The sequence below is a fragment of the Trifolium pratense genome, linkage group LG2 (assembly GCF_020283565.1).
Source record: "Trifolium pratense cultivar HEN17-A07 linkage group LG2, ARS_RC_1.1, whole genome shotgun sequence".
Lineage (NCBI taxonomy): Eukaryota > Viridiplantae > Streptophyta > Magnoliopsida > Fabales > Fabaceae > Trifolium > Trifolium pratense.
In genome coordinates this window covers 27,581,379-27,600,817 of record NC_060060.1, presented here as the reverse complement: position 1 = coordinate 27,600,817, position 19,439 = coordinate 27,581,379, and the positions used below count along the sequence as shown (strand labels likewise).

General features: G+C 30.1%; 2 long non-coding RNA genes and 1 pseudogene across 2 annotated transcripts; all 3 read right to left on the bottom strand.

Moving 5' to 3' along the window:
- Window positions 1-235: 235 nt before the first annotated feature.
- Window positions 236-1,025, bottom strand: LOC123907833. Its single transcript, XR_006809511.1, has 2 exons — window positions 698-1,025; window positions 236-591 (listed from the first exon to the last, which is right to left on the bottom strand). It is a non-coding gene; the product is annotated as an uncharacterized LOC123907833 (long non-coding RNA).
- A 5,500-nt stretch (window positions 1,026-6,525) lies between these two features.
- Window positions 6,526-10,337, bottom strand: LOC123904490 (annotated as a pseudogene).
- Window positions 10,338-17,270: 6,933 nt separating this feature from the next.
- LOC123907832 lies at window positions 17,271-19,102 on the bottom strand. The gene is made up of 2 exons (XR_006809510.1): window positions 17,623-19,102; window positions 17,271-17,514 (listed from the first exon to the last, which is right to left on the bottom strand). It is a non-coding gene; the product is annotated as an uncharacterized LOC123907832 (long non-coding RNA).
- Between the last annotated feature and the right edge of the window lie 337 nt (window positions 19,103-19,439).

Here is a 19,439-nt window from a genome sequence, read left to right as displayed (position 1 = left end):
GAAATCATTAGGAAAATCTTGTTTTTGTTACGGAGTTGCGTACGACAATTAATCGCAGGAAATATCCGCAGCAAAATCATAAGGAAATTTACTATCTTATTAAAGCCCTAGGCATAACGGATTGCTACGAGAGTGGAACGTTACCATAGATATCATATTATGTCGAAAGACATAAGTGTTTCCACAAAACCATACTCCATTGTTAAGATATGTTATGATTATTATCCTTGTCATATTGAGGAACAAAATAGAATATTTATTGGGTACAAAGCCATAATTGCAAGGTCCATAAAATTACAAAATGAAATATTAAACAAATACATTTATTGGGTGCAAAATAGATTTATTTTAGCATAGATTTATTTTCTTAATATATTCTAGCATAAGATATATTGCATAGATTTATTTTCTTAGTATATGAACTTATTTTTCCCTGCATCGCATTTGATTACAATCATCATCAATTTGGTACTAATGCTTCTAGTGTCCCGTCTTTAAGAAACTGACATGTGTTCTTATAACACCTCCACGTATAAGGAACACTGGGTGTATTACTTTTTGGACAATCATCATCAGTGTCACATTTAAGTGCTGTAAAAAAATATGATAATAAAATAATATTATTGAAATGGATACAAAATTTTGGACGAACTACAAAGGAAAGAAAGAAACGTTAAAATGATGAAAAATGACTTACCATTTGTAACAAGTAATAGGGAAATAAATAAAAGGACCACATAAACAAACTTGATAGTTTGAACCATATTTTTATCTCTTTGTATGTAATAAAGAATATGATTTTATCACTTTATAGTGTATAATGTTTATGTTATAATAAAGAAATTAAATATTTATAATGGTCCAGTTATTGTAAAAATACTTTTATAATTGCAGGCATTATTAAATGCCTCTTAAATAGTTCAATGTGATGTGTTTGTCCCTTTAGCATAAAAAATATATGGATAACTTAAGAATCTTGCAAATAATTATATTTCATTAGTTTTTAATTAAATTTTTAACCTTTGATGATAGAAGGGGTAAAGAGACATAATATGTATTTTTTAATGTTTTGCATAGGATAAAGAGACATATTATAACTCAATTTTTGCAGATGAATTTTTCTCTATTTATTTATATTTTAATAGTATTTTTTAATGTTTTGCAGATGAATTTTGAAGATCCAAAGGGCCGTCGTAATTGAAATACAACATAAAAAAAATCCTAATTTATTGTCATGTTAATTGTACAAATAACTTTTTCAATTATTATTTTATTTATTTTAAAATTAAATAGCCTCTATCTATCATCAAAGGTTGAAAAATTAATTAAAATAAATGAATTTCTAATGATTTGATATTATTTTTTTACTCCTTTATGTAGTGTAACAAAAGGTCAAAATTAACACATTAATTTACTTAAGAGATATTAAATAATGATTATAATTTTAGGAAGTTTTTTTTTTCAAACTCCTAAAGTGCTAAAAATTTATACCCTATAAATCAATCAAATCATATTTTATTTGTCATATGCATTAAGAGAAAAATATGACTAAAATACTCAAGTTTGTTAATGCTATTTCTATAGTTCTTTTCTTATTACTTGTCATAAAGAATGTTGGTGGTAAGCCATTCTTTTTCCTTTTTATGTTCCCTTCTTTACTTGGTAGTTCATTCACACTATTTTATTTATTTTTATTAACATCATTTTGTTCCTTTGATTCATTACAGCAATTATTGAATGTGAAACTGATAAAGATTGTCTAAGATATTTGCCAAAAAATTGGAAGTGCATTGACAAGCAATGTAAAAATGTTAAAGTGACGCTACCGGTTGATGGAGTACCCAAATTTCATGAAGAGAAGAACGAGTCATTAGGCTAGCAAAAAATCTATGCAATATACCTAATGCAAGAATATTCAATAGTTGGCAATTATTATTGTGTTACCACCCACACCCAATAATTGTATTTTAAATTTATTTTTCCTTTGGTAACTTCACTGATCTTGTTAGCATTTATGTCATTATATGTTAGAATATTTTCTAATATTTTGTGGGCTGCAATCAATTGTGGCTTTTGATTTTAATAAAAACGGGTTGATGTTGTTGTGATCCATTGATGATGCTTAAGCCTGATAATTATGATCAGTAAGAATGGTTTTGAACACTAATTCTGATTTGTGTAGAAACAAAGTGTAGGCCCAACTCTAGAGTCCACGATGGGTGGTACTAGGGTTGTTATCTTATAAATAGATAGGTTAGGTCTTTTGCCGTCACGTTGTCAAGCTAGCAATAAGCTGAACGCTCATTTGTTGTCTTCCCCATTAAAGACCTCAAAGTATGGAGTATGTGATTAGGCAAAGGAAGACCTTGTCTAATGTATCGATGTTTTCGATATTGGCGCGCTTCCGGTAACGATGGTTTGTGATTATGATTATCAAGTAAATGTGTGCTAATTTCATATAATATGTCGATCTCTAATTGTTAATTCTTACTTGTGGTACTAGTTAGAACCCTAGTTTCAATTGTTAATAATTAAAGCAAATCATGTTTGATTATCAAGAATGTTTTCGGTCACGATTTGGTTTTGTTTCGGCTATACTAGTTATTGTCTGTGGAATTTTAACGATAAAATCAATTGATTATCAATTTGTTATTTTTAATTATTATGATGAGGTTTTGCTTCATGTGCTGAAATCCCGTGACCTATAAGCTGCAGAATCATTGTCATATTTTGTGACTGCCCAATGGTTTCCAAGGAATTTTAGGGCTTTTGGTTAATTTCCAAATCATATGAACACTTTATATGTTTTGATGATATTTTTATTTCCAAATCCTCTTGAGCTGAGTTTTTGTATCTATACAGGCTTACCATTTGGACTCAAGCCATTGGTTTTGAGTTATTTTGGGTGGTGTACTTTCATATATATATATATATATACGTCCATCGTTTTTTGAAAATGTTGATCATGTTGGTTTCAAATTTAAGATTTTGATTGGTTTTCTTTTGTTCCATTAACCGATTGGTGTTTATGGTAAAACCAATTGAAAGTTTGTTTTGAAAGATTAATTTATTTATTACTTTGTTTGTTATTGCTCTTGGATAAAATCCACTTTTGTGCACCAGACTATGAATGTCATCATGATAAGTATGATAATTATGTAAAATAATTTTTATTTTGATGGCTTTTGATTCATGATTTTCTTGCTAAACATTGGTGTTGGAGAAGGTGACTTTTATGCGATGATATTTGCTTTCAAATTCTGATTTTTCGGTCATGTTGTGTGATTGTATTTGCATTATGTGTTTAACTATTCACATTGTATAAGTTCATTCTAATATATGATTTGTGGATGGACTTGACCTTGTTTAATATACTCCCACATTGCATAGGTTCGTCCTAACATATATGTGTTTGGTTAATTTTATAAATTGTAAGTCTCCTTGTTACTTACATGCTCAATTGTAAAATATCATGTAGAGATAATATTTTGAGCAATTCTTAAGATAATTTAAAATTGAATTATTCTTGCATTGATTATTATTAGAGTCCTTTTATTATGATGATGATATAATACTTTGTTGTTGATTTATGAACTGTCTGATTTGTGGCCGTTTGAGATGACATTGTCAAATATCTTATGATAATCGTAATGTCATCAACCAAAGCTCATTGACTCTATTTGCAAGGTGAAAGTCACACTCTTGAAGATCAGTTGTGCAATTATATATAAAAGTTTTATTGTTTTTCCAGAATATTTTAAATTATAAACTCTCTATATATTGATTAATTGATTTAATGTTATATACTCCAATTTTTAAAATTTTACTATGTTGAGTGGGAGTATTTTAAATTTAATATTTTGAGAGTTCTATTCTCGAAAAATATAAATTTAGTGTGACATTGTTTGACATGTCCATTGTGTGATAGAGAAAATAGTTGAATATTTGTTTAAATATTTTAACACTTTTGGATTGGTAATTCAACTATAATTCTCTATCAAGTGAGAGAGTTTTCCATGTCAACTATTTATAAATGTTTATAGAAACTTATATTGAGGAGTCCTATATGTTATTTATAAAAGTTTGGGACTATTTGCTTTATATCCTCAATAATATTTCAAAAGAAGTCTCATATTATTCCGCTGCATAAATCATTTATTTATTATATTGAGTTGACTGTTTCACAGTAATGATCTCTTATGAGTTGACTATTTCATAGTAATGATTTCTCTCCCCAATTAGAGACATATAATTGTATGTGAAAACTTTTAATTATTGATTTCTATGCAATAGATTTTGTGCGTTGGTATAGGTTGTTACCATCAAAGTGGGACCGCTTTTGATGACTTTTTCTTTGTAGCTTGAGGAATGTTTTTAATTGTGACATGTGATTTTCTGCCCAAAGGTGATGATTATATGTTATAATTAAAAATTAATTTAAGATGAAGTTATTGGAGGATGTATTGATCGGAGGAATTTGCCTACCTAAAGGTGACAAATTTCAAAGTTCAATGTATACTCATTGATTAACTCATCTGAGGTTTTGACTGAGACATTGACCTTAGTTTGTATATTCTGCTTATTTAACAACCGAAAAATCAGTCGCTAAATAAAATTTCCAAATTTTAAAAATTTGAGCTCTTCTCGTTAACTTACATCCATTAATGCTTACAAATTCAACACTTTCCTCCAAATTTAGTGGTACTCGTTAACTTTTGCGTCGGTGTATTTAATTTTTTGCTTTTACTTTATATTACTACTAGTTTAAATTGACATTGACTTGTTATATAAATACTCCCTCTGTCCCAAAATATAAGCAAAAGTTGGTCAACAAAAGTGAATGTATTTGGTCCAAATCTTTAACCAAATACATCAAATTTCTTTGACTCACTTTTACTTATATTTTGGGATAGAGGGAGTATAAGTGAAATTATTGTGTTTGTTCTTGTAAATTTATTTATTCTATCTTCTTTTTTTGTAAACCAAAGATATCCTCCGCGTGCAATTTTTTGTGTTTCATACAAAATAATGGTCTCGTGTATATTCTTAATCAAAAATTAGAAATTTTATTAGGAATATTTAGGGTAATTTAGTAAATTTGATACTAACTTACTTTATTATATTATTATTTATTTATTTTTTTGACAAAATTTTTATTATTATTATTATTAGTGGTTAGTAGTAAACTTGGTAGTAATATTGTTTATGTTTGTTTTTTTAATGAAAAATATTTCCATCGGAGAAAATTTCCAACAACAAACTGAATTGAAGAATGAGTATCACAAACTGAAAATTTCTCCGATGGCAAATGGTGGAGGACAAGGAGATCAAAGCCCAGATCAATGAGTATCACAAACTCCTTGAAGAATTGAAGGCTGATAAAATCGACCTGCCAGACGTGTTTGTTGTTGGAGCCTTGGTGGAAAAATTACCGAGCTGTTGGAATGATTACAAGCAGCAGTTGAAACATAAGCACACACAGATCTCCCTTGATGATCTCATCAAGCACGTAATCATTGAAGACACCGGCCGAAAGGAATGTGATGTTGCACGGGGAAAAGCTTTGGAATCACAGGCAAATTTGATCCAAAATAATGCTCACCAAAAGAGAAGGTATGAATATAGAACTGATCACGTACTTGAAGTTACTAACCCCACCTTTAAAGCAAACTGCTATGTGTGTGGAAAGCCAGGTCATAAAGCTTATCACTGCATATATCGGAAAACGAATAAAGTGCCTCCTAAGCCAAAAGCAAATTTGACTTTAGGAGATGATAAGAAAGATGATGATGATGATGATATTATTGCTGCAGTGATATCTGAAGTGAATGTTGTTAGTGATGTGAAAAAATGGGTGGTAGATTTAGGAGCCACAAGACACATCTGTGCAAATAAAGCCGCCTTTACCTCCTACACTTCTGTGGGGATGATGTCTATCTTGGTGACTCTAGAACTGCTGCAGTTATCAGCAGAGGCAAAGTAATTGTGAAGCTCACTTCTGGAAAGACCTTGGTTTTAAGTGATGTGCTACATGTGCCAACAATCAGGACCAACTTGATTTCAGTAGCACTGTTGAATAAAGTAGGGGTTAAAGTGTCATTCGAATCAGATAAGATAGTAATGACAAAGAACGGTGTGTTTGTTGGGAAGGGGTACTATGATCAGGGACTCTTTGTTCTTAGTATTTCAAAAGACTAGTTCCTTAATGTTTCCAATTAGTATGTTTTTCATTCCATAATGTTTCAGACTAGTATTTGTTTTTCATTGCGTTTCGGATTAATTATGTTATCATGGTTGTTTGATTTTTCATTATATACTCTTTGGTACTTAATTTTTCTGAATGACACCCCAAATTAGAATTTAATGGTCTTTTCGGTATTAACAGAATAATAGATATGTTTCATTAATTTTTCTAGTGTTGATATAATCTTTATTGTATGGTATATTACTTAGTTTACTATGTGATTGTTGTAAGTTTAAATAAGACCATGAAAATCAGTTTAGTGACTACACGCCTCCGGTTATTCATCTTCCAGTCATCCGCACCAACATGGCATACAACATGACATAAGTCAGAGCATACAAATAGATTAACTGTTTAAGAACAAACAATAGTTCAAGTATAAAGGAGTTGATAACAATAGTTAATTGAAAATATTTACTTTTATAAGGCTTTGAAAATGTGAAAAAAATAGTGGGTTTTGGTACATTTTTTGGTGCCATAAAGATCAAAATTAATTGTACAATAGTGAAAGGTTCCCTTAATAAAAAGATGGTTGAAAATCAATATACATCAAATCTGGTCATAGTCAAAAAAAGATCAATAAACAAACTCAATTCAAAAATAAGATATACTTCAATATAAAAAAAATGACATGGAAAAACCACAACAATAGACAAACAACAGAAACATTTCACAGAAACACTACTAGACCAGATTTAGAAGATAGAAATCAAGTGATCACAATTACCCTATGCGAACAGGCAATTCCTAAACCCATGTTTACAATTCACCCCAGATTGTATTGTATATATGATGGCATAAGACAACCCCAACAATTCTAGGGAGAGAATGAAAACACGGGTAACTTCAAACAACACAATGTTGTTCTTTAGGAACCTCCAAAAAACTATACAATACACAGTTAAACCAAAGTTCCTAACCCTACATTCACGCAAACAAACCAAGTACGATGTTCCCTTACCACATGAAACACAGATGACAAACTCCAATGAGAAAGGGTTGCATTCTAGTTAATCCTAATTAGCTATTAACAATCTAGAGTTTTAAATCCACAGCAGCAACAGCAGATTCGAAGAACTCTAAATCCAACAACTATGTTCCACCATGTCATATTGGAAACCTATTTTGGTGTGAAAGGCAAACCCCTTAAATGTATTCCGAGAGGGGTTCCTGTCATTCTGCGATTCAAACCATCACGGCCTTTGTAGAAAATCATTGGCAGAAATTTTCGACTCTTGCATCGGAATATTTTGTGGGAGAAAATCCTCACCAAAGTAGCTTTGCCCTGCGGGGATTAAACCACAAAAATAAACAAAAGACAGTGTAGACTATAGTAGTGTAAAAAATTGAATGCAAATAGTGTTCATTTATAATTTATATAAGCAAATAGTGTTTAATTTCAACTTTTTTCTTTTTTTTTTGGTACAAGTTTAATTTCTACCTTCTAAGTAATGTTCAAATCATAAAAATTACAATATTACTCTCAAGTAATTGTTTATAAAGTAATGTCTCATATTAAAAATATTTTAGTCAAATTATTTCGTGAGTTTCATTTACAACATTTTTTTTGTCTCACAATTACTATTATTAGATTAGAAAATCAATGAAACATTATTGTTTTTTCACACTCTTCTTCTATTTTAACCAATGTAATCAGATTGTTTTTGTAATCAACTATTCATTTTATCATTGTAATCAATCCAACTGGTTATTTTTTATGGCCCGGACACAATCTAAATTTGACACTTCTTATGAGACTGATGAAGTAGTGTTTCAACCGAGAGAGGATCCTCTCAATTGTAAAAAATAATTGAGAAAATAATGTGGAATCTTACACCATTAAGATCATAAATGGAGGATATAGAAAAAAGTTAGTTAATGATTGAGATGTAGAAATTGAGGAAAATTGAGAGGATCCATTTCTCGTTTCAACTTATACGAACAAAAGAAGTATCGCGGCTTCCACCGAGCACTTCAACATATCTAATGTGTTTACTCTTTCTTAGTATCTCAGGTATCCTTGCGCTTCGAACACTCTATATTACTATTATATTACTACTAAGTGGTCGTTTAAGCTCAGTTTGGAAATGCAAAATTATGAGTTATAGTTTGTCTTGTAAGGGAAAAAAACAAACCTGTTCCGAACCTTTTTTTCTACAAACTTATAGTTTAGTTTTACTAGACATTTCATATTTATATATGAAAGAAAAAAAAACCACTTTATATCAAAAAAACCCCCACTAGATTTGGTCTAGTGGTAAGGGGTTTGAGTAAATGTTAGAGGTCTTGGATTCCATCTTTAGCCCATTTTAAACCAAAATAAAAAGAAATTATATACTACCACTGTCGCTAAATATAAGACCTTTTTTACATTTTTCTTTGACCCTTTTCATAAAATATGTTTCATATTTTCAAGCCAATACCACCAAACCAACTCAGATGGGTTTCAAACACCTTATAATTAGGGACGGAGGTAATAATAATTTAACCGTTAATTTTATTAAACATTACAAATTCAAATTGTATCACTTATTTTGAGACGCGGAGAATATTCACAATAAGTTACCGTATTATCTGTATGTTATTTGATATAACTTATAGTCTTAATATGGATCTTTTCCGATAGTGAAATTTAATTTAATTTATTTTTATGTTTCTCTACAAAAAAATAAAATAAAATTAAGAGTCTACCTTTTAAACATTTTTTAAGGGTTTGTAATAAAAGAAATTAATATTACAAAAAAAATTACTTTATTATTGAAATTAATTAATGCTATACTTTATCAAAAACCAAAAATTATTAGCGAAAAAAAGTTATTCTTTTTTATCTTTTTTATAAGTGTAAAAAATTTAATTTATATATATTATCGGTATAAAGTTACTTTAAATACATGCATCCAATAGCATATTGACACATCACATCATGCAATGTGTTTTAAGACAAATGACGTGTTAACACATTGTTTAATGCATATGTAAAATAATTTTATGCGGACAATGCACAACAATTAAACTCAAGAGAAAATTACCCAAATAAATTATGTAGTACTGTATATCAAATTATGAAAAATTTTGTTCCAATTAATTTAATACAGTATATAGTAATAACATACAGTAGATAATTTATTTAATGAATGTTAAAAGGTTATTTGTCTCTTGTTAAAGTAAAAGGACCCGGTGGAGTAGTACTAATATTTCAATGGGAATAAAATTAATTAACAAACTAACTTGATGTTGAGCTGCATTTATTTCACAGATCTTTCCATTCACTGTCACATTCCATGCGAATCCTTGAAACTCTCTGTAGAACTTAAACGCAGCAGCAGGTGTTGTAAAGTTGACAAAAGCATATCCCAAATTAGATATCTTTCTTTCTACAGCATGCTTCCTGAAATATGAACCATAACAACATTAATAAAAAACTTTATTAAAAAAATCACAAAAAATTCTTGTGAGTTTAGCTTAGTTGATAGGGATATCGCACTATATGTGCAGGAGTTGGGATTAGAAGTCCCTTCAGACACTCCACTTATTCATATTTTTTAAAAATTTAAAAAAAATTAAAAAAAAAAAAAAAAAAAAACTGATTAGGTTCTTTACCTAAAATCCATAGGAAGATAAACGAAATCAAACTTGGACCATTCCTTAGGATCATCGACGGTCTTGTTGATTTCAAAGCAATGTTCATCGAGTATATGCAACAAATCTTCAAACCTAAAAAATTGAACACAAAATCGCGATTGAAATTGCATTAACACAAAAAAAAGAGGGTAAAATCAGTGTTAAAAAAAAGATCCATATATAGTTAAATAATCAGTTATTACCTAAATTGATTAGGGATGTTGCGAATCATTAGAGTTGTAATGTTGAATGCTTCAGCTTCTTCAACAGTGTTCGGAAATGGAATGTGAGATCGACGATGACGAGAAGTGTTTTTAGTACTTTTTGGTACTTTAGAAGTCGATTGAGTACTAGGCATTGTTAGTAGATTGTTGTGAAATTGGTAATGTGATGAGTTTCTGTTTTGTGGATGGAAGGGTTTAGCATTTGGATTGAGGTTAGAAACTCGTTGTTGCATTGTGAACATTGTGATGGTAGGGAATGGGAATGGAAGGGTTTTTGGTGGAAATGGCGGAAGATTATAAAAGAAAATGAGTCATGTTAGAGAGAGAGAGAGAGAGAGATATGAAAATGTGTGAGAAAGTGAAAAGGTGATTATAGAAGGATCTGTGTGATGTGCGTGCGTGTGATGGTTTTGGAGTATCAAGTTTTTGGGATTTGGGGGTATATCACATCTCATGATTAAACACGACATACAAGAAACATGATTTAAGCCTAACCTATTTTTATTTGCTTCTCTCTATTCTATTCTCTACTCTCAAGAAAAATACTAATCTCTCTCTTTAATTCTAATTAATTTTCTAGTATTTTTTAATTAAATTTCCAAGAACGACTAGATAATGTTATACTAGAGTCAAAAAAAAATACAAGAACCAAAAAAAACTATACAAGGCTCAGACAAAGCATAAGACTAGACCACCAATTATGGTAGTTCAAAGCTAAAGTATTACTCGTCGTTTCAACTACCTGTAGGAAAAAGTCTTGATCTTGTCCAACATATGATGCACTGAATTTGTTGAGCGTCTGAACAATCTGTGATTTCTTTCGGTTCAAACAACCCACACAACAGCAAGCCATATAAGCTGCAAGAAAGAACATCGTGCTCGAAGACCCCCTGCTGAACCTGTAAACTGAACAAAGTGATCGGAAAGAGTCTGAGCAGTCACCAGAGAATAGTCAATCCAGGAGCTGACAAGAGACCAAAGGGCACCAAAAGTGCTGCAAGAAAGGAACAAGTGCTGAGCCGACTCAACCCCTCCGCAGCCAGAAACACAATGATGGGCCGCCTCAGATAATTAAGATCCCTCGAGTAACCAGGTTTGCTTTGGTAGGTAACCTGTCCCGCAATAGTCGCCAGGCACAGATAGAAACCTTCAAAGGAACCTAACGGTGCCAAATAAAAAATTGTTCAATCTGGGGTCATGTTGGAGTTGGGATCTCTCCATTTTCTATTCTTTCCATTTCTTCCATTACTAAAATTTTTAAATGTTTTGAAGTGTATAAAAAATATTTGGACCCACTTAATGGCACACTTTTACATTTCTATTCCCAAAATTATATAATAATGGAGGAAATAGAGAGGATACTAACTCCATGTGTTATTCTTAAAAAAAAAAAAATTACAATGGAAGAGAATAGAATTTAATTTTATGATCTCATATATATACAACCAAAATTTTCATCAATAGATCAAATCAGCATTAATTTTAATATATTTCATTTATTAATAGTACATTTTTATTATTGTAATTTTTGGAATATTTTACTCCCTCTAGTCCTATATATGGTATAAGAAAAATTTAACTTTTTAGATTTATTGTAGAATTGATGTATTTAGAGTTTAGACTATATTATTATCTAGATACATTAATTTTACAATAAATCTCAAATATTTAAATTGAAATCAAATATCGTTATTTAATATGGTACAAAGTTTTTAAAAATATGGCACAAAAATTTGGGACACCTTAGATACTATACTATCTACGTCTCAAGTAAAGTTGCAACACCTTAGATATTATTCTCTTCGATTCTATATATAAGAAAAAAGGCTTTAATGCACTTTTAATCCTCCTATTTTGAAAAATCTGAACTTTTGATCCCCCTATTTTAAAAACCAACTTTTTGATCCCCTATTTTGAAAAACATGAACTTTTGATCCCCCTATTTTAAAAGCCAACTTTTTTATCCCCTATTTTGAGAAATCTGAACTTTTGATCCCTATCTTTTAGATTTTTCTGAATTTTAGTCCCCAAACTCAAAATATGGGGACTAAATCAGGTTTTAAAAATTTGATCAAATTGAGTTTGGGGACTAAAATTGAAAAAAATCTAAAATAGGGGATCAAAGTTCAGGTTTTTCAAAATGTGGGGATCAAAAAGTTGGCTTTTAAAATAGGGGGATCAAAAAGTTGGCTTTTAAAATAGAGGGATCAAAAGTTCAGATTTTTTAAAATAGAGGGATCAAAAAGTTTGCTTTTAAGATAGGGGGATCAAAAGTTCAGGTTTTTCAAAATAAGGGGATCAAAAGTGCATTAAAGCCGAGAAAAAATTTGATTTTTAGATTCATTATAAAGTTGATGTATCTAGACAATAATATATAGTTTAGATACATCAACTTTACAATAAATCTAGAAATTAAACTTTTTCTTATATAGGACCGGATGAAGTATATTAAAATAAAAATAAAGAGAGTACAAATAATGGGGACAAAAATGAAACGTATGTGAACAAGACAAAAGTAAATTAAATGTAATTTACATTAAATTTTATAAAAATAAATAAAAATAACTTGAAAATAATAAAAATAAATAACATTTGCTTATAATTTAAGACAAAGAAAAAATAATTTATTTTTTTTATACTAATATGGGACGGATGAAGTATTTTATCAATTATCATCCAACAAAACAAAGGGCCTCGCAAGAGTGCACTACTAGTACTAGCACACACATTCTCCTAAAGCGACAATGTGTACTCCATACTCTAGTAACAGTTGTCTCACCACAATAGGCAATAGCTAAGCCAAAGAGGCTGTTTTCAATAAAAAGAGTGAGCAGCCAGTCAACATGTGCAGCCAGAGCCAGAGCACAAGAGTGGCAGTGAAAATAAGTGTTCGTTTTGTCTCTTAAAAGAAGCAGCATTAAATGTGCGTCTTTTCATTTCCCACATTTACTATCATTACTAAGATTACGTTAGATATGCACAGTCTCAAATCCCAAAATTGTTGAGCAAAAATCATACACACGCAATATTGTTCAACTCCTTGCCATTTTCAATTTTTCCTTACATATTTTTTAAAAAAAAATTATTAGGTAGTGTAATATTGATAAAATTTGATATCTCTTCATATATAAATAGAGCTGGGTATGCGGGTTAGCCCGCCCTGTTTAACCCGCCCCGCATAAACCCGCGTATTAAACGGGGCTAACAAGCCCGTCGGCAAATATAAACGAGTTATAATATTAAGTCTAAGTCCGGTCCGCATAAACCCGCGGTTTAAACGGTTAACCCGCGGACTATTACCAAAAAAAATAAAAAATCATTTTTTTTCAAAAAATAAACTAAATTAGTAAAATATTGATATAATGAAAGCTTAAAAAAAATATTATTAATAATTTTATGTTATAACATATAAATTGTAACTAACAAATAAAGTTTCTGATATCATTGAGTTTATCTATCTTCTCTTTGTAAGTAATGCAACTAAAATCAAATTCAACTGATCTTATCGTCATTTTTGTACCGTCCATTTTAGTGAGAAAAACTTTCTACATGTACCCAAAAAAGCATAAAAAGATTAACAGATTTAACTTAACTAAATCACATCAAGGTAACCAAATTATTCAAAACATAATAGCGGAAAATACCCCAAGAAAAATAACTACCCATTTGGACATGTATCTTTTAAATACTAGCAAATGTATATATAAGACAAAGTAAAAGATAGTGAAAAAGAACAAAAGATTATAAGTAAAAGAACATCCCTGAATCCTGATGTTTTGTGTTGTTGTCTACTTGATTAAAATTGGAGTGTGTTGTTACTTTTTATAATTAGGATTTAGACTAAGTTTTTTTTTTTTTTTTGTGGTTAAAAAAGTTGAATTTGGACATGGATCAAGTTACAAGTTATTTATATCCGATAAATTTTGTAATTAATTATATAAAAAAAAGAAGACGGGCAACGGGCTAACCCGCGAACCCGCGGATTTAACCCGCATAACCCGCGGTTTTAACGGTCCAACCCACACGGGCAAAAATATAAACGGGCCAAAAAAAATTGGTCTTAAGTCCGTGCGGGCTGTGGGTTAAATGGGTCAGCCCGCGGACCTTGGTCCGTATACCCGGCTCTATATATAAATGATGTTTTCTCTTCCCACCCTCGTGAATCTTTTATCCCCCTAAATTTCCAATTTTGCCCTTGAAAAAACTTCGGTTCGTAGAAACCGAAGTTTTTTTTGCTTTGAAAATAAATTTCGGTTTCTAAAAACCGAAATTTACTCTGAATTTGTACTGGAAAAAATTCGATTTCTGCGAACCGAATTTTTCTGTAAGGGCAAAATTGGAATATTGGGGGTATAAAAAATTCATGGGAGGGGGAAGAGAAAACATCTATATAAATGGCACTCAAAACAAAAAATTCATACCATGTACGCTACGGCCCACTCAGACATTTTATTTATTTTCTGTTGCTCTGTGGGCTTCTTTGAGTGGGCCTGCTGCTTTTTTCAGTAGGAAGAGCTTGCACTCCTCCTTGTACTAATGCTCTTTCTTTTTAACAATAATATATATTTTAGCTTTTTCAAAAAAAAACAATTCCAATAGTTTGATAAATTGTTGCTGAGACTTGGTTAAAAAAATTGTTGCTTGATTCGCTCGGCGGATCCACGTTAGGCTGAGTGCGGCTATAGTCAAAACAAAATAAGCTAAGTACATTATTTTTTTTAATTGCTCTGAAATGTTAATTTTCACTTATATATGAGACTGGATGAAGTATATTTTGTTGCTCTAAAATGTTATTTTGAAAGAGGAAAAAAAAAAGAAGACTAAGTATGTGTTTGGTTTGGTGGCGAAAAGAATTGATTCTAGTAGAATTGAGTTTGATAGAATTGATTTTAGTTTTTGTTTTTTGACCAAATAGATTTGATTTTAGTTAAAACTTAAAAGTGACTTGAGTGTGAATTGATTTATCTTTGGATAAACTAATGTAAAAGTGCTTCTTATGAGTTGATGTTGTTTGGATAGTTTGATCAAAATTCATTTTAAAAATCAATGCAAAAAAAAAATCATTTTAAAAATGTAATGACCAAACTATTCCTATAATAGATACTACCGTTGTCCCTAATTATAAGACCATGTTTGACCACTGTACGTACGTCAATGTACAATTTTGATCACTAATATTCTTAGTTATCTATTAGTAAAAATTATAAAAATTTAATATTTTGAAAATACTCATCAAAACAAATTGAACAATATCTTATTTGCTAATATTTACATTTATATATTATTAAAAAAATACGGTCAAAACAAGGTAAATGAATAATACATTTTTATCAAACATGATCTTATAATTAGGGACGGAGGTAGTAATCTCATTCTTATTTTAGTTAATTATTTAAACTTATCTCTGGATAATTTACAAGTTATTCCAACACTAGTAACACACAAGCCCAGATTTGTCAATAATAATAATAATAAGGGAGCTTCTACGGTACATTCGAATAATTTGAATGTACCGGTACATCAAGTCAGTAAATTGATAAATTAACCATTATTTTTATGAATTAAAAAACTATTAACCGATTATTATATTTTAAAAATGATAATATCATAAGAAAAAACACAATATATTGTTTATAAGCATGATAATAATTTTTCTAATATTTTCTTAGAAAAAAAATTCAATATTAACTATAATGATGAATAAAAATTCAAAAAATATCAATTTTAATATTTTTGACAATTTTGATGAATAATATTTAGTTACTATAATCATTTTAATGATAAGAAAAATGATTTCCTTTAAAAAATATTCATTTACATATTAATTTAGTTACTTGATGTACTGGTACATTAAGAATTATTCCATGTACCATAGAATTTGCCTAATAATAATAATAATAATAATAATAATAATAATAATAATAACAACACAAGCCCAGATCTTTGTACCAAAAAAACAAAAACAAAATAATGCCCAGATCTCTATCATTGTTGTCAAACAAATTGAGCACACCACAAACAAATTCCCACAAACAAATTGAATAACAAATGCCCAGATCTCTTATTTTTCTTCATAACCTAACCCTTTCGCATAGTCATAACCACCAAATTCTTTCTTTCCTAAATCGTCTAACAATCAAGATGCATGCTGATTTTCTCACTCAAATCCTCATTACAATAAGCAAAAATGACTTATATCTAAGATTATGACAATTTGCAATAAGCGATATTGATGTGTGTGATATGGATGCACCGTATGTGCAAGGGAAGAAACATAGGCTAATTTTATAGAAATAGATGTTCTTAAAACATAGGCTACGATTAATTTTAGTATAACTTTTTAGTAAATTTATATAATTTAGTTCTTGCACTAAAAAGTAAAGCCTACGTACTATTAATTTAGAATTGGGTCCGTTTGTGTGAACAATTAGTTTTAATACATAGTTAGACTTTGGGAAAGAGATGCGGGTTACCGATTGTTTCAAAGTTCATATATTTCATGGAAATCAACTTATTTGAGCTAAGAATTAAAGAAATTAAGAAAAGATGTAAAAGGACTACTTGTTCAAAAAAAAGATGTAAAAGGACTAGGATTCGAGTCTTGGTGAAGGACATAAGTTCTCATGTGAGTTTTATTTTATTTTATTTTTTTATGCTACACTTGTTTTCCTACACCGAAAATATTATTATTAACCTCAAGTACCAATTTTGCAACACCTCCGATCTTATTATGCTCTCTCAATCTTTCATGCTGAAATTCTTCAAGATCCAAATTATTCCCTTATTCATAAAATTGAAGTCTTCCTGAGTTACATTGTCAGCACTTAGTTGAATGCGTTTATGAGAAAGATAAATCCGTAAGGACAGCAACTATGTCACGCCTCAGGTTTTATTTCTTTGCTTATAGTTTTGCAGCTCAGAGCTATTTACTTTGCGGTTGGCAACGTCAAATTACTACAACCTTAAAAATAAGTTTGCCGATCTTTAATCTCTATTTTATTTTATTCCCATTAATATTTTATTTTATATTTATATTTATATGTATATGTTGCTTATTTTTCTGATATAATTCTAGGTCCAATTAAACAATATAATTATAATATTCTTTAGCACCTTATTTTATTATCAATTAGAGCATAAAGCCATAATTTCAAGGTCGTGAAATTACAAAACGAAAAAAAGAAAGAAAAAGATACATTTATTGGATGCTAACACAGATTAAATGGTAACTTAAGGAACAATCTAGCATAAGGTACATTGCATTGAAATTTTTTTAGGCGCCAGAATTCACTTCAGTCTTCACAGCAACCGGTACACATAAGTTGTCAACACACTTATAAACTGAAGGAAGCAAGTTAGGCAGTAGAGGAGGATCATATACACTTACTTCTGGACAATCATCATCAGTTTCACATTTAATTTGTGCTGTAATGAAAAAAGATAATAAAATAATGTTATTAAAATGAGATAAAAGATATTGCACAAACTAAATAGTAAAGAAGGAAATTTTAAAAGGGTGAATACTAGACTTACCATGAACCTCCTTTGCAACAAGAAATATGGAAAAAAATAAAATCATAGCATAAACAAACACGAGAGTTTTAGCCATATTTGTTTCTATTTGCATGTAAAACTAGAATACGACTTGATGGTTTTATAGTGTATTAAGCTCATTCTAATTATAGGAAGATATATTGTATTTGTCCCTTTAGCATACTTAATAGATCAATGTGTTGCGTTTGTCCCTTCTTCACACTTTGCAAAGGGGTAACGTAAAAAACTTCATAACCATTAGAACTCAATATTTTTTTAATTAAGTTTGCAACCTCTAATGATAGGAAGTGGGATTTTTTTAAAGTAAATTGTTCAACCATGATAAAGTTATTTGTACGAATAATACAAAAAATGTAAATATTTAAATTTAAAATATTTTTTCAAAAATACTCTTTCAAAAAGTCATTTCACAGTGGAGAGTTTGCATGCATGGCTCAACACTTATGATAGCCTCGCAAGTGTCCAGATTTATCGTTTTAATAAAAAGTTTATTGATCCACAAGAACTAAGAAGATACAAAAGTAAAACACTATATATATGATTAGAAACAAAAGAAGTAAAATATAAGAGAATATGGGAAGACATGCATTTTGTTTGTAGAGATTATGCAAGCAAAATAAACTAAGATATATATTAACCCACTTGGGTTGGTGCATTGGTATTGGCTTGAGACCTGAGAGTGTGCTCCTCTTGAGGTCTGAGGTTCGATTCTCTCTGCTTCTTCAAAAAAAAACTAAGATATATATTTCAAGTAAAAATCATCCAATGAAATATATTAAAAAAAAAAAATTCTCGGATCATAGATTTATAACAATGTCTTCAATCTGTTACTGAGGCTGATCTACATCGGTTATGTAAACCTGGCCATTGGAATCATTGACTGTTACCGTTTTCTATATAGGTTGGGACTCTTCTGGTTGGATCGGGATAGCCTTTATCGCTTGTGGTTCCATTATCGTCTTCCCAGTTGCTCGATAAACCCCTCTAGATGTTGAGACAAGCTCTGTTGTGCGCCATTGATTTTCACACAATTATCACCATTGATTGCAGGCTTTGTAGTGATCTTTTGTTGTGGTGGATTTACTTTCATTGTAGCATCATCTAAAGCAAGAGGGGTGCCAATTGCACTTGCGATTTCGAATAGTAAGATGTCTCTAGTACTTTTGCGGTAACTCTGTAAGGCGAATCCAAATTTGAGCATGATTCTGCCTCTAATTATGAGTTAACATCATTTTGCGGTAAACAGAGGATTCTTGACTTCAAGTTAACCGTACCGTAGACCATGTCATATTGTATTATTATAATTTGAGAGCTTAAAAAATACATATTCCAACATTTGCCTTCGGACAAGGCCGGCCCATCAAGCATAGAAGCCTAAAGCAAAAGATTTGTGAGGCCTATAAAAAACAACAGCTAATAAAAATAAATTAAAAATATTAAATTATGCAAATATTGAGGATTAAACTTTTTTATGGAGGATTTTATCATATTGTGAATATATAACCTGAATTGAATTTTATACGTAAATATTATTGTAAATTTATAACTAAATTAAATTATTTTAAGGCTCTTTTTAACCCCATCCGAATCTATTTACATTGATTGATATCGAAGAAAACTATCCGTGACATGGCAAACACAACACATGACATCTTTATTTAACCTTCTGTCAATGATTCAAATCTGGCATATTTGATAGTGACGAAGATTAGAACTTCAATATAAAAATGATGTAAAAGACAAGATGATTATAATTTCGAATTTACGGCAAGAGGAAAGAAGGTTTAGTGTGAATT